Source organism: Acomys russatus, chromosome 32, assembly GCF_903995435.1.
Source record: "Acomys russatus chromosome 32, mAcoRus1.1, whole genome shotgun sequence".
Lineage (NCBI taxonomy): Eukaryota > Metazoa > Chordata > Mammalia > Rodentia > Muridae > Acomys > Acomys russatus.
This window is the reverse complement of record NC_067168.1, coordinates 38,274,613-38,288,989: the sequence shown is the minus strand read 5'-3', so window position 1 is coordinate 38,288,989 and position 14,377 is coordinate 38,274,613.

Here is a 14,377-nt window from a genome sequence, read left to right as displayed (position 1 = left end):
AACGTTAGAAGCAATAGTGGCTATTATCAAATTCTCCATGTTTCAAAACACTTTCTGCACCTTTACTTCATTAAGTTCTCACAACACCTGGAGATGGGTAACTTTCCATGTGTATGGTGAAGTTTAGCCTGAGACATGGCATTCTCTTGGCCAAAGTGGTCCTGCATTGCTCTTGTCCACAATCCATGCCCTTGATTAGGCTGTCTTTGGATATGCAAATGCTGCTGTCAGAACATGGCCTAGAGTGGCTGCTACTTTTTAGCATACTTACAAACATGCTTTTCCAAGGGTATACAGACCAGACATAGATGCACAAAATCTCCCCAATCTCATATACGTCCTCACACCTTGAAAGTGAAGCCATTTGGAACAAGCAACAGGTGATGAAATAGAGGCCACTGCATTGCTCAACGTCAGGACAGTTGTTGAGCCTATTCGATCCAGTTTTACTCTCAGTGTTAGGCAGGGCTATCATGTCTCACTGGAGCCCAGATGTCCTCTTCATGTAGCACCGGCTCTGCAAAGGCCCCTTGGATGAGCCACATCCCCTCAGAAGGCATCGTTATAGGAGCATGTGCAAGAGCAAGAGATGACAAAACAAGAAGGAGGCACAGTGAGACCAAAGCAGGTCATGTGACTGTTTATCAGCACCCTCTGCTGAAAACCAGTGTGCTCTGAAAGCCATGAAGGGCAGTGGTCTCGATGGCTTAGTTACTTCTTGCGAAACCTCAGCTTCTGAAGACTCCATGCCACCTCCCATCATGGCTACAGAGAAGATCGTGCGCTATGTAGGATCCTTGAGGGAAGGACTAAGACATGCCAAACCATGGCAGCGCATAAGATTCACATTTTTGTTTCCAAATGAAATCAGCTTTTCCTAGATCTGTACATTGAGCAATACAGTTTTTTTTTTTGTTTTGTTTTGTTTTTAAAGACAACATCTCAGGTAGACCAGGCTGGCCTTCAACTCATTATGTAGAAAAAAAAAAAAAGAGTTTGAACTCCCAGTTCTTTTACTTCTATCTTCTGAATGCTGGGTTTGGGGACAGATGCCACATCCCTAGATAGTGTAGTGCCTGACGTCATGCTCAGGACCTCCTGTATGCTAGACAATCATTCTGCCAGCCAAGACACATTATAGTCTTGAGAATCTTTAAACCCAATGTCTTCTTATGAGTGGCTATTGACTCCATACGTACATCTTGCATGCATGCCAGGAAATTGCTCTTGATTCTGCTTTATTTATTTACAGTTTTGGATATACTGAAGGTTAATAAAGAGCATAATGCATGCTAATGTGATGAATAAGTATCTGGACAGAATCCATTTTCCTGAAGAGGAAGGTCTGACTTCTTCTCTGACTTTGACAACAGCACAGACATGTCTACATTCCTGAAGTGACATCCTGTGTTTCTCCCATTGTGCATGAAAAAGTTAGAAAGAAATTCAAAATGAGCATTTGGTTAGGCTAATTTAAGCACTTGGGAAACATGACATAAAAAAAAAAAACTACTCACCTGAAACTGCAGAATACAATTTAAGCACCATCTTTTACTTTCTATTTTATAATAGAAAGCACACTGAAGAAATTCACAGACTTTTCCCTTTTATAGTCAGCTTGCAAAAGTTTCTTAGTAAAACACAATTCAGAAACAAAAATACGATGAACTCAGTTTTTGAACTTTCTTCTCTCCACATTTGTGCTAATGAACAAGAAACAATCAGAGCGATGAATTAATTACTCTAATAACATCTCTCCTCATCACATTCTTTTGAGAACAAGGGTCTTTTTTCCCTCTTGTACTGAGGAACAGCCAATCAAAACACAGAGGCAATTATTCTGGAAATGACTTGCTCTCCCTTTTAATACAATTATTTTAAATATCCAGGGAGAGAAAGTAAGGAGGCACAATCAGAGGAGGAATTAATTACTCTATTAGCTCTGGTTTTCCTCAGTTTCATTTATTCACAGTTCGGGAAGGGGGTCTCCAGAGGTCATCACTCCATGTATCTGCCACCTGTCAGGGATGCTCCAAAACTGTACAGACAGATGGGCAGCCTCCCGCTGGCTGTGCCCCATCATCTAGGGGGGGTTGTTTTCTTTGTTTCTCTTTTATTATTTCTTTCCACATATATTCTTGGCCCCAACAATTAATTATACACACATACACACACATACACACACATTCAGGATTTCTCCACTTTTGCTGATGAGCACGTTTTATACCATAACTATACTTGACTTGTAAAAGTCAATGTAGCCTCAAAAAGTTGGCTCCAGTGTAAAAATGTGAGCTGAAATACAAAATCATGGGCTACACTTGTACTCTGATAGCACTGGCGACATACCCTGGGAAGAGAAAAGGGAAACACTGGGCATCTTAGACACTTCTCTGTTGCTGTCATAAGACATGGTGACCGAAAATGACATGGGAAAGAAAGGCTTTCCTTGAGCATATGGTTCCATCACTGGTACTGAGGCACGGCAGCAAGCAGAAGGCACGGTGGCGGCACCAGGAAGCTGAGAGATGACACCTTCAACAGCTTGATACCAGCCTAGCTGAAAAATATGAGCTCTTGGTTCAATGAGAGACCATTCTTCAAAAGTATAAGGCAGAAAAAGATGAGGACCCCCTCTTACCACTCATGCAGTAGGCATTCATGCCTATATATGTACATATGTACATGCACCATCTATATGTACCATTCTCTCTGTCTCTGTCTGTCCGTCTGTCTGTCTGTCTGTCTGTCTGTCTGTCTCTCTCTCTCTCTCTCTCTCTCTCCCTCTTACACACACACACACACACACACACACACACACACACTGATGAAAAGAGTGTTATTAGGTGTGGTAAAACATCGCCAACTTCAGATGAGCCCCTGCACTCATGCATTTCAGCAGTGCTGTCTTGTGCTTGGCCATGAGCTGAATCATGGACTCTACCTGGAGCTCTTCACGAACAAAAACACCCTGAAATGCTCATAATTACCAGACTAATCAGACGCTCTCCTAAAAGAAATCACACAAGGCCACTATCAAAGTCGTATTTCTGTGTCTTTATTTGATTTTTTTTTTTTTTGATGGCCTCGTCACTATTGGCTTTGCAGCAAGACACAGGTTGCAGGTGACAAAGAGTCTCTGTGGCGCCATTATTCTCCTTGGCACACTTGCTACATCAGAGGAAGTTAATTCCCCACAAATTCTGATGTCTATCTTTTCAGATTTGTCTCGCCTTCTCTTAAGATCAAACTTGAAAGAACTTTTGGAAATCCTATAAAACACATTACTTGACCGACTGACAAAGGGGAAAAATAGATGGTGAGATAGACAAAGTACAGTATTAGTGTAAATTTATGAGAGTGTCAGCTGTACTGGTGGAGTGTAATAGAATATCCCCATCACCAGGAAATATTCATGAAGCAGTAGGGGCAGGGAGCTATGCTGTAGATCATATTCCAGTGGTTCAGAAAAGAAAAGAGCATAGACACATAGTTAAGGGAGTAAAAATAGTAAAAATAGACAAAAGGGAATAAAACCAGAAATGTGTTCTTATATTATTTTTAACATTTTTATTTTTGTACAATTTTAAAAATTGAAATTATTTTAAAATGTAAAACATTAGTGGCTAGTAGTTCCTCAGGGCCACGTGAGCCCCTCCCTGTTCCTTGATGACATGTTGACAGGATCCATCTTGGGTGGGTCTTGTGCAGATAACCATGGCTGTGGTGAGTTCATGAGTGTGGCCATGTCATGTCCAGAAGACTATTCTGAAACACTCTGTTCCAAACTCTAGCTTTTACATTCCTCATACCTCTTCTTCTGGAATGTTCCCTGAACCTCAGAGTACATGATGGAGATGTCCCATTTAGGGATGAGCAGTCAGCAGTCAGTTGTTCTTTGCAATTGAACTAGTTATTTACCTGCTATCCACCGCAAGACAAGGTTTCTCACAGGAGCTGTTTGGGAGTTAACAGATGATGGAAGGGGCAGGGAGATACACTCTCTTCAGTGTTGTAGACAGTGGTAACATTTCCATGACTTTGTAGCAACCCATTACTAATGCAAGAAATCCTTATTAAACTCAGCAAGACACACACACACACACACACACACACACACACACACACACACACAGACAGACACACACTAAGAAAGATAGACACACAGACAGAGATAAAGACAGAGAGACAGCAATGGGCAGACAGACAGTAGACGTCAAAGTAGGATGGGGACTAGCTGTGAAGGATGCAGTGAGTTGGGCAAATGATATGAGAGAAAGATATGTAGGTGAATATGGTCAAAATACATTCTATACATGTGTAAAATGATCAAAAATAAATTTAAATATTACTTTGTTGTTTTTTCTCTTCACCCAAATGAAATGAAATCGAGTTCTGCCAATGTAAGTGTCTCATACTTTCTGCTCTGAGTTCTGAGAAGAGGTAGTGTCGTCTTTACCAGAAAGGTTCTGATTGGTCAGCTCTCCTTTTAGGAAAGCTACATTCTGAGTTCTTCCTCATACCAAGGCCAGATAATTGGGGATGCACCAGCTCTCCTGCTATTCAGTTGGCCTACTGCTCAGATCCACACTCTCTCAAGGGCTGCGGATAGGAAAGAAACCATGAGAGTGAAAAGTCAAGGAGAACAGCAGTGAAGGCTGAGGCCTGTATTCTCGTGTGCTTTGTAAACAGGAAGATGGGCAGCAAGTAGCTGGCATTATGCTCAATGGCCCATGCTGACTGTGAGGAATAGCTTCCTAATATTAACAAATAAAAGTAGATCCTGCCTTGCGTCTCTTTTATCACAGATGATGCATAGTCACATGCTCAGTGATGGATAAGGACAACAGCACATCTTAAATAGCTTTTACTCTGCAACTAGTTTAGCAAAGACTCACCTTGGTAGGGTGGGAAGGTTAAGTGACTTTGTTTCTTGCAAATCACTGCTCTGTTGAATTGTATGTTACTATCCACATCCTTTCATTTTTCACAGCTTTCCATTGACTTGCCTTACTAAAATTTGAACCACCTTGTTGCTTAAACTCTTAGTGTGACAGTTATTTATATCTGGTGCACTTTAGAGCTTTGAAATCAAGTTCAATTTTAAATTTACCTTTCTTCCCATACTTGGCATTAACCCCATTCTTGACCTGAACCCCAAGCTTCACTGTCATGCTCTCTTCCTACCTTTCCCCTGGTCCAGCTCACCTAGAAATCTGCATCTGGGCAGACAGGGAGGAATCAACTGCATTTTCTCTTCTTGCCTGGGTGAGGCTTTCATGTCCTCACATGGGCTTCTGACGCTTCCACTGACCCTACTGACCTGTGCTGTCCTCTGAATGGTCGATATGTAACCTGTGAGTAATGTGAGGACATCTTTGGGCCTCAGTTCACTTCCAGCCTTGTTTGAAACAGGGTCTCTTTCTGTTGCCGGTGTTCCTGGTGGGCCTGGCTAGCTGGCCCTTGTACTTTTTGGAGATTCTCCTGACTGCCTCCTTCTTGTCATAGGAGCACAGATGTCCCAGATGCTCACTTCTGTATCCACTTATAAGTTCCAGGGATTGGATCTTACGTTGTCACTGAGCCACCTTCCCAGTCCCATTTTAATGTTTTTTTTTTACAACCTCATTATTATTTTTTTTTAATTTTTTATTAATTTATTCTTGTTACATTTCAATGGTTATCCCATCCCTTGTATCCTCCCATTCTTCCCTCCCTCCCATTTTCCCCTTATTCCCCTCCCCTATGACTGTTCCTGAGGGGAATTTCCTCTCCCTGTATATGCTCATAGGGTATCAAGTCTCTTCTTGGTAACCTGCTGTCCTTCCTCTGAGTGCCACCAGGTCTCCCCCTCCAGGGGACGTGGTCAAATCCAGAGGGTCCTAGAAACCTACAAGTAGAACATTATGATAGGCAGATTTGGGCCCAGGGGTCCCACTCAAACTAAGGCACCAGCCAAGGACAGTACAGGTGGTAAACTTTAAACCCCTACCCAGATCTAGCCAACGGACAGAACATTCTCCACAGTTGAGTGGAGAGTGCGGTATGACTTTCACATGAACTCTGGTGCCTCGTTATTATTTTTAAAACAAGGTCTCACCATGTATTTCTACCTGGCCTGAAACTCTCTATGTAGACCAGAGCAGCATGGAGCTCACAGAGATCCATCTGTTTCTACATCCTAAGTGCTGGAATTAAAGGCCTGTGCCACCAACTCAGACCAAATCTAATATCCTTACTAGCACCCGTCTGACATTGTTTTCTCTTCATGGGCTCCACTTAGGACTTCACTGTGCATATAGGTCTTGTTTTTCCTTACAGTGTTCATGTCATTGTAACAGATACTCAGTCCTGACTTGATGCCCTTGACAGTTTTGAGACATATTGATCTAGCATTTTGTAGGATGTTCCTCTGTGGGAATTTGGCTCATGTTCTCCCTACAATCCCAGAATAAATTAGTGGTGTGAGTGTGGAAGAATGAAATTACTGAGGTAAAGTTAAAGGGCATCTTTATACACCACAGTGAGGATACCTATGGTTTCCACGGCTTCTCCTTGTAGACAATGGCACCCGTCAACTATCTGGTGTCTCTCTGTACAGCTGCTGTTCTGCTTTTCCCTTCCATTGTTCAGTCTTTGAAAAGAATTCAGAGGAAATAGCTCACAGATAAAGATTTAGGACACAGGGTTGATCACTAAGGACATTTATTTTCATAAATTCTTTTGAATTCTGTGAGTGAAACTTGTCCTTTCCCTTGCTTATTTACTTATTTATCAAATCAATGTGAATAATTACATATATTGATTTTTTTTTTACTTTGGATTCTAATCCAATGTTGGTATGTTTATTTGGTGGTTCAGAGTTTTCCATGTTTGACTGGTATGCTTCTTTGAAATACCACCAGCATTGTAAGGGCTGGCATTGTTCATTACCTGGCACTATAGAATGTTCTAGAACAATTTTACTTCATGTACAACCTCTAAAGTTGGCTATATTCTTCCACTTTTTAAAGGGTCCCTAGCTCCTTCTGTTGAAGACTTTTAATGAAACAAGGCCTAGATATACAGTTTGCTTATTACAAACAGTCTGACATTCATCTTAAGCCCTCTCAGTGGCATTGGAGGCTCTCTGACTACATAGTAACTGTATATGTGAATATATACATAGATATTTTTATATTTGACTAACTCTCTTAAGATAAGCCTGAACTCCTACTGATGTCTCTGGCTTGACTCTGTTGAGCTGTGAATTTCTCTAGCTTCCTTCTCTTTCTCAATGGTAAATTTCCAACTGGTACGAAGCCTGGAGGCCAGTTGTCCCACTCACATAATTCCTGTTCTACAGCCTTTGTTTGTTTGTTTGTTTTTGTAACTGTGTTTGTAATTGTTAACATGATGCCCTGTGGGAAGCAATCGTAGAAACTGAGGCACAATGTTTCTATTCAGTATGAGCCCCAACCCTACCAGCCATATCCACTTCCACAGTTTTTTGTATCACACTACAGAGCTCATAGGACTGCTCCATCCACTTTAATACCATTAAGTTTTCTTACTGCACACTGAGTTTTTCTCAGAGTCAATCAGTCTTTTAACTAATCAAGAGCTGCTGCATTGCATACATGAGGATTTGCCCTTCTGCTAGAGAGGTTGTTAGGGTTAGAAAAGTTCATACTTAATGTGCAGCACGTTAGTATCAAACAGAATCAGTTTGCCACCCTGAAAATTTTCTATGCTTCAGATATGCAAGATTCCTGCCCCAAGAAAACTTATCTTTTATTCTCCTCATGGTTTTGCTATTGGTAGATTGTCAATTTACTGAAATGCTATTATGTCATTTTCAGATCAATTTGTTTGACTTAAAGGTTTATCTAATAACTTCGCAACTTGGTAACTTATTTACTTTATCTGGTGAATAATACTCAACAGTTAAATATAAGCTCATTAACCTCAGGCATAATATTTTGGTAGTTTTCAGTTTGGGTAATTATAACTAAGTCTGCCTCAGTTAGCACTTTATGTAAACTGTTTTGTTTTGTTTTGAAATAATATTTCTTTCATTACCTCATATTGCCTTACACTCAAAATCTTCCTGCCTTTCTCCTGGCTATGAAACATCACAAAAAGCTCACATCCACTTGTAACTATATCTGGGGGGCGTGGTCTAACTCCCTCTTAGGGCCTTTCCAGGCACTCTCATACACACAGTGTATACGCCTCATATGTTCATATACATGATGTTTTAAAATGTCATACATAAGTAAAACACACACATAGAGTCAGAAAATGAACTTAGAATCTGTTATAGTTTGAATTTAAGTTTCCCTTAAGGCTATGTGCTAATGGCTTAGCTTGAGATGGAAGGGCTTGGGAAGCAGTTGGATAATGAAGGCATGTACATCATTTTGGATTGGCCCATTAGTCAGTGCATAATTTGATGCACTTCTCGGAGATGACAAATGTTAGAGGGTGAGGCTGGGGGAAAGAAGTGGCTCCTTGGATGTGCCTGTGGAGACAGTATCTGTTTTCCCCTGGCTTCATTCACTTGTTCTCTTTAAGCTCTGGTTTCTCTGAGGTGGCTGTTTTTCCCTGCAATCCCCCCTCTTGGCTTCCCACAGAACTAAAAACAATGGAGCCAGTTGACTACAAATGGAGAGCTCCGAAACCATGGCCCAAAATTGAGCTGTCATACTTAAGTTGATTTCTCTTTCAGCTATCTCATCACTGTGATAGAAAATACCACATAATCTATGTTTTCACATTGGAAATGTTTAGTAGGACTAAAGAATACAACAGAATCTACCAAGATTAAAAATAACTATTGTTTGCAGAAAATGTAACTGAGTAGAAATATGAAACATGAATGTAGTTAGATTATATATTAGCTGATAAAATAATCAGGGTAACTTAGTAACAACTATGTGAGTTGCTTTGGCATTTTTATGATAAAATACCTGGCAGAAACTTTTATGAGAGGCAAGGCTTAGACCAGATCATGCTCTCAGAGGGCCTTTTCAATCTTGGCCATTGGCGCTGCCTGCATGTAATGCACAGACATATGAACACCCACGCATGTAAAGTAAAAATAAAAAATAATGCACAGAAACATATGAATCCACCTGATAGAAATGATGTTCTGGGAAAAATAACACCGTGGTTCAAACTCAAACACAAACATTAAAAAAAAAAAAAAAAAAAAAAAAAGACGAGGAAACTTTAGTCAGCCATGGAAAGTGTGTTCATTCACAGGAAACTTCCAAATCTTAATATCCAGATTTACCAATGTAAAATTTAGGTAATTATGTTAGATTGTCTTCCAGACAGGACTCAACAGCTACCAAATACAAAAAGCCGACTTTTACAACTTTAAACATGACTAAGACAGCATAAGCCTAAAATCTACATTTTTAAATGGCACCTAAACTTAGAATATCAAAAATGTAAGAAAAAAAATAGCATTTTCACTTATATGTGGTAACATAGGACCAAGCTGTAAATTGGAATAATTTCTATGGACACACAATATTTTTGTGTACCAATAACTTTAAAAAATGACCTCACTTTGCCCACCTTTCAAATGCATAGCCCCCTCACCCCTTCTGTATGTGTGTGTGTGTGTGTGTGTGTGTGTGTGTGTGTGTGTGTGTGTGTGTTATATGTGTGTTTGGGTGGGATGACTGTCTGTGTGTGTGTAGACATAGAGTCCAGAGGAAAAACACTGATGGCCTAGTCTATCACTCTGCACCTTATTCTTCTGGGACAGTGTGTCAGCGGAGGGCGGGGAGGGGGCCCTGGAGCCGGGCTGGTAGCAGCAAGACCCAGCAACCTTCCTATTTCTGCCCTGGTAGCATTAGGGCTCCAGGCTTGCTCTTGACCACTAAAAGCATTTTATATGGGTGCTTTAGATCCTACCTCAGGTCCTCATTCTTGCTCAATAGCAGCTTTTATCCACTGAGTCATCGCCCAGCCTCCAAATGTCTGAATTCAACTCTTCTATACTAAGAGATTAAGCATGAAGAAATAGCAGGAACTACTGTATTGGGAAGTGTGTGTGTGCCTGTCTGTCTGTCTGTCTGTCTGTCAGTAGGTGTGTCTGTGTGTATGCATGCACAAGCAACAAAACAAAGGACTTGGTACAATTAGTGATTTGAACAGATGCTGCACAGCACCATGATAAATTGTGACTCGTGTCTGCTAATACAGCGTTCTACAAGGAATTATAGCATCGTGCCAGGCTAGGGTAAAAAGAAACCCTAATGGGGCATGGTGTGGAAGTTATTGTGAATTTATCATAATTATGTCATCTTTCTAATAATATTATTTCAGCTTTCCCATTGGTAACTGTCTTAGTTTTCTTTCCAGCTTGCTGTGACAAAACACCCTGACAAAAGAAACTTAGGGGATACAGGGCCTAGTGTGATTTAGTTCAGAGGGGTAGGGTTTGTAGAGGGGAAGGCATAGCTCCAGGATGAGGACCCTCAGCAACAGTGTGCAAAAAGTGGAGGTAGGCTATGAAACTCCAAAGTCCACTTCCAATAATCTATCTCCCTCCTTCAATGTGGCTCCACCCCCTAGACCTTCCACTGCCTTCACAAACAGCGCCAGCTTCTGGGAACTAAGCATTCTCACACATTAACCTGTGGGGAACATTTTTTTTTCAAGCTGCAGCAGTATCTTCATCCAAATAGGGACTAAGGAAAATTCTGGGTGAAAAGAAGCATAAATAGAGATGAGTGTTTTCTTGAACATTGCATTTTAAGGGATACTAGATTTCTCTCATCAGTTTCACTGGGGTTTCTTGAGATATATTGAAATATGGGACTGTCTACTAACTTGTTTACATTTTTTTCTTATTGAAAATTGATGCAACACATTTATATTCTAGTGACAGGTTGATTAATGGATTATTGTTAAGGTCTTTAGACGCCACCAGCAGTGTAAGGTATTCTTAATAAAAATAAAGAGTTTACAGGGAGCCAAATGAAGTTAGAAATTTTCTGGTGTGGCTCAATGGTGGACTGCAAATGTGTAATTTCCATTTATACACATGTAATGAAAGTGACGTAATGGTGTTGAATACTTGGAGATGCTGTGGCAAAATGATTTGGTCTCTTTTGCCTTAACGCTACTTTAAAATTGTTATATTTATTTGTCCGCATGTGTGTCTCCATACTACAGCGCATGCGTGGTAGGCAGGAGGCAATTTGGAGACGCCATTTCCTCCTTCATCTTTTGGGTTCTGGGATCACACTCAGGCTGTTAGAGTTGGAGGACAGCTACAGGAAATACATCTAGGCTCATCTTGTTTTTCCTTTCTTTTAAGAGTTTATTTTAAATGAACCTTCTTCAGAGTAATTTAACACATACCATTTCATTTTCCTACCAAGGACTCACATTTTTTTTAAACACATTGCAATTTATTTTATGCATGTATGGGGATTATATATTTGCCTCAGCTCATGTGGTCAAAAGACAACTTGCAAGATTCACTTCTCATCTTCTACCATTTGGGGGCCAGGATCAAATTTTCCAGGCTTGGTGCCAGGCAACTTTATTCACCAAGCCATCTCTCCTGCTCCAGAAGTCATGTTTTATCAGGTGTGCCCAACCCAGGTAATGCACCATGGGTCACATGTGACTGAGGGTACCTGTGAATGGAAACCCAGACCAAACAAACAAAGAAACAAAAACCGTGAACCTACCTAACACATTATGAGTTTCTGTGACTTGGTTGTGCATGTTTTTAAAGTGTGACATTTACAAATGACAGTGGCCTGTTGAGATGTCAATAGTTGGGTCTGAGCTTCTCTGTCTTTCATTTGATATAGAGTCATTAATTCATTACACAAAAGCTTAGTCTTCACGTTTGTTTTGGTGTCTTTGTTCTCACAGTGATAGAAAACGTCCTCTGTCTGAGACAGTTCATCTTCGACTCATTTGATATTGTCTGAGGCAAGGCATCCTAACTAAATAGAACCAAAAAATGACATCTAAAACCCTAGTCAAGAAATTAGTCTGTGTAGAATGAGAAAGCAAATCATAGCCAATATGTTTAAAATTCAACAAATGCAACGCATAGTCCTCTGGGCTCTGCCACTCAGAGATGAACCCAGTGTGGTTATGATAACCAGTTGGCTGAATTCCATGAGTTCTAAAACTGTCTTGCTATTCCTCCTTTACAGCCCCAACACACACGCACGCACACACACACACACACACACACACACACACACACAAATACGTGTACCCATGTGAATGCATACACTGACACACATAATAGAGTCCAAATACATTATAAACATTTACTGGGCAATAAGTAGCATTAGGCTTTTAGCCTACAACTTGTTCCATTTGTTGAATTTTAAACTTTGGCTACAATGAGATGTTTTTTTTCCAGTGGCTCTAATGTAGAAAATCTTAGAGAATAATGTGAAGTTAAGAAAAGTACAATCTTAATAGTAAAGTCAGGGACTTTTCGAGGTTGGTGGGCAAGAGCAATAGCCCAGAGTAACACTGGCTGACGTGACTCTTTCAAGCTGGGCCAGTGACGGAGTAAATTGATTTTCATATTTGTTTCTCACCCATAATGCTCAAAACATTTGGTCGTGTGAGGGTATTGGGGAACATGTTTTTCTTACATATACTCATTTTAGTCACTCACTTAAGGAAAAAGACAGACTGTAAACACATTGCCATTTTTGTACTGCTTGAAAGATCTTGCTGGGATATATAAGCAGTGAGAGAAATAATATTGTTGGAACTTGATCTTTGAAGTTTATTGCATTCATTATATATATGTGTGTGTGTGTGTGTGTGTGTGTGTGTGTGTGTGTGTGTGTGTGTGTAGTAGCTGCAGAGATTGGAATTCGCTTCTATTCCCAAAGAAGCTTGTTGAAACTTACCTGTTGGAGTCTGTCTTACTTCATCATCAAGTCTAAGTGTGTGTGTGTGTGTGTGTGTGTGTGTGTGTGTGTGTGTGTGTGTGTGTTCTTTTTCTCTCCTTCTTTCTTTTCTCTTCTTGATGTTTGTCACACCCAGTGGCGGAAGCCTCCACTAAGAGCCAACAGCTTACCATAATAGTTGCGCACTGGCCCACCACCAGCAATTTAATTCTGCTCCCTCAGTTTGCCATTCTCAGTGGAAGTCACTGCCAGTAACAATCAGTTCCGGCCTGGAAAGTTACCCTCAGAGGAAGTCTGTTGGATGACTAGCCAGCCGTTGATCTACACCCCAATTCAGTTTACCCTGTGGAGTCAAATCTGGTCTTCAATATATATGCATGTGTGGATATGTGTTGCATTGTGTGTGTGTGTGCGCGCGCGCATGCGTGCTGTGCATCTGTGTTTAGTGTGTGTTTATGTATATATGTGTGTATGTGTGTGTATATATGTGTGTGTACATGTGTGTGTGTGTGTGTGTGTGTGTGTGTGTGTGTGTGTGTGTGTGTAGATGGTGCTATGTGCTCATGTAGGTCTGCCCACACTGTATGGAAGTCAGAGAGTGATTATGGTGTTTTCCTATGGTATCTTCCTTGATCTCTCTCTGTCTCGTTTATTTTAAAGATAGCGTCCCTCACTGAACCTGGAGCTCAGCAGTTGGCTAAGCTATCTGGTCAGAAGGCCCCAGGGAGCCACGTGTCTCTATTCTTACAGTACCACATCCAGCTTTGTACATGGGTGCTGAAATTCTGAACCTGAACACAGGCCCTCATGCTTGCAAGGCATACATGGTGCTCACTGAGCCATCTCCATAGCCCCCAGGCTCTGCATCCCATGATTATTTTTCACAAAGCTGGGGAAAACTCTGAGATTTGGCAGGCTATAGATAAACTACATACCTCCATGCCTGCTTGTTTGCTGGGCAAAGGAAAAGCTGGAGACACTGCATCTGGTTGAGTGAACCTTTGTAAGCGCTCCACCCACTGCAAACATGAATAGAACAGCAGAAGATGAAACCTGTTTGCAATATAGATAGTCCTGTGTGTCATTTGTACATTGCCTATGGTTATGAGTAGCAATGAGAGTGAGAGAATCCTCTGTCTGTTTTGTTAGTTATAAATATTTTCTTTATTTGAACTGATTCCTAAATAGTAACACTGCTACCATCGGTGCTGTTGTGATGAGTATCATGATTCTTTACCATTAAATTATTTCCAACAGTTGTGTAAAAAGGTTCATTTACATTGCTGTACTTTTTACTGTGTAGTGTGGGGACACAGTAATCATTCAAAACTTATGAATCCTGGGGCTGGAGACATGGCTCAGTGGTTAAGAGCACTTGATACTCTTGCAGAGACTAGGATTTCAGTTCCCAGCACCCACATCAGGTGCCTCAGAAACACCTAGAAGCCCAACTCCGAGTTACCAGCTCCTTCTTCAGG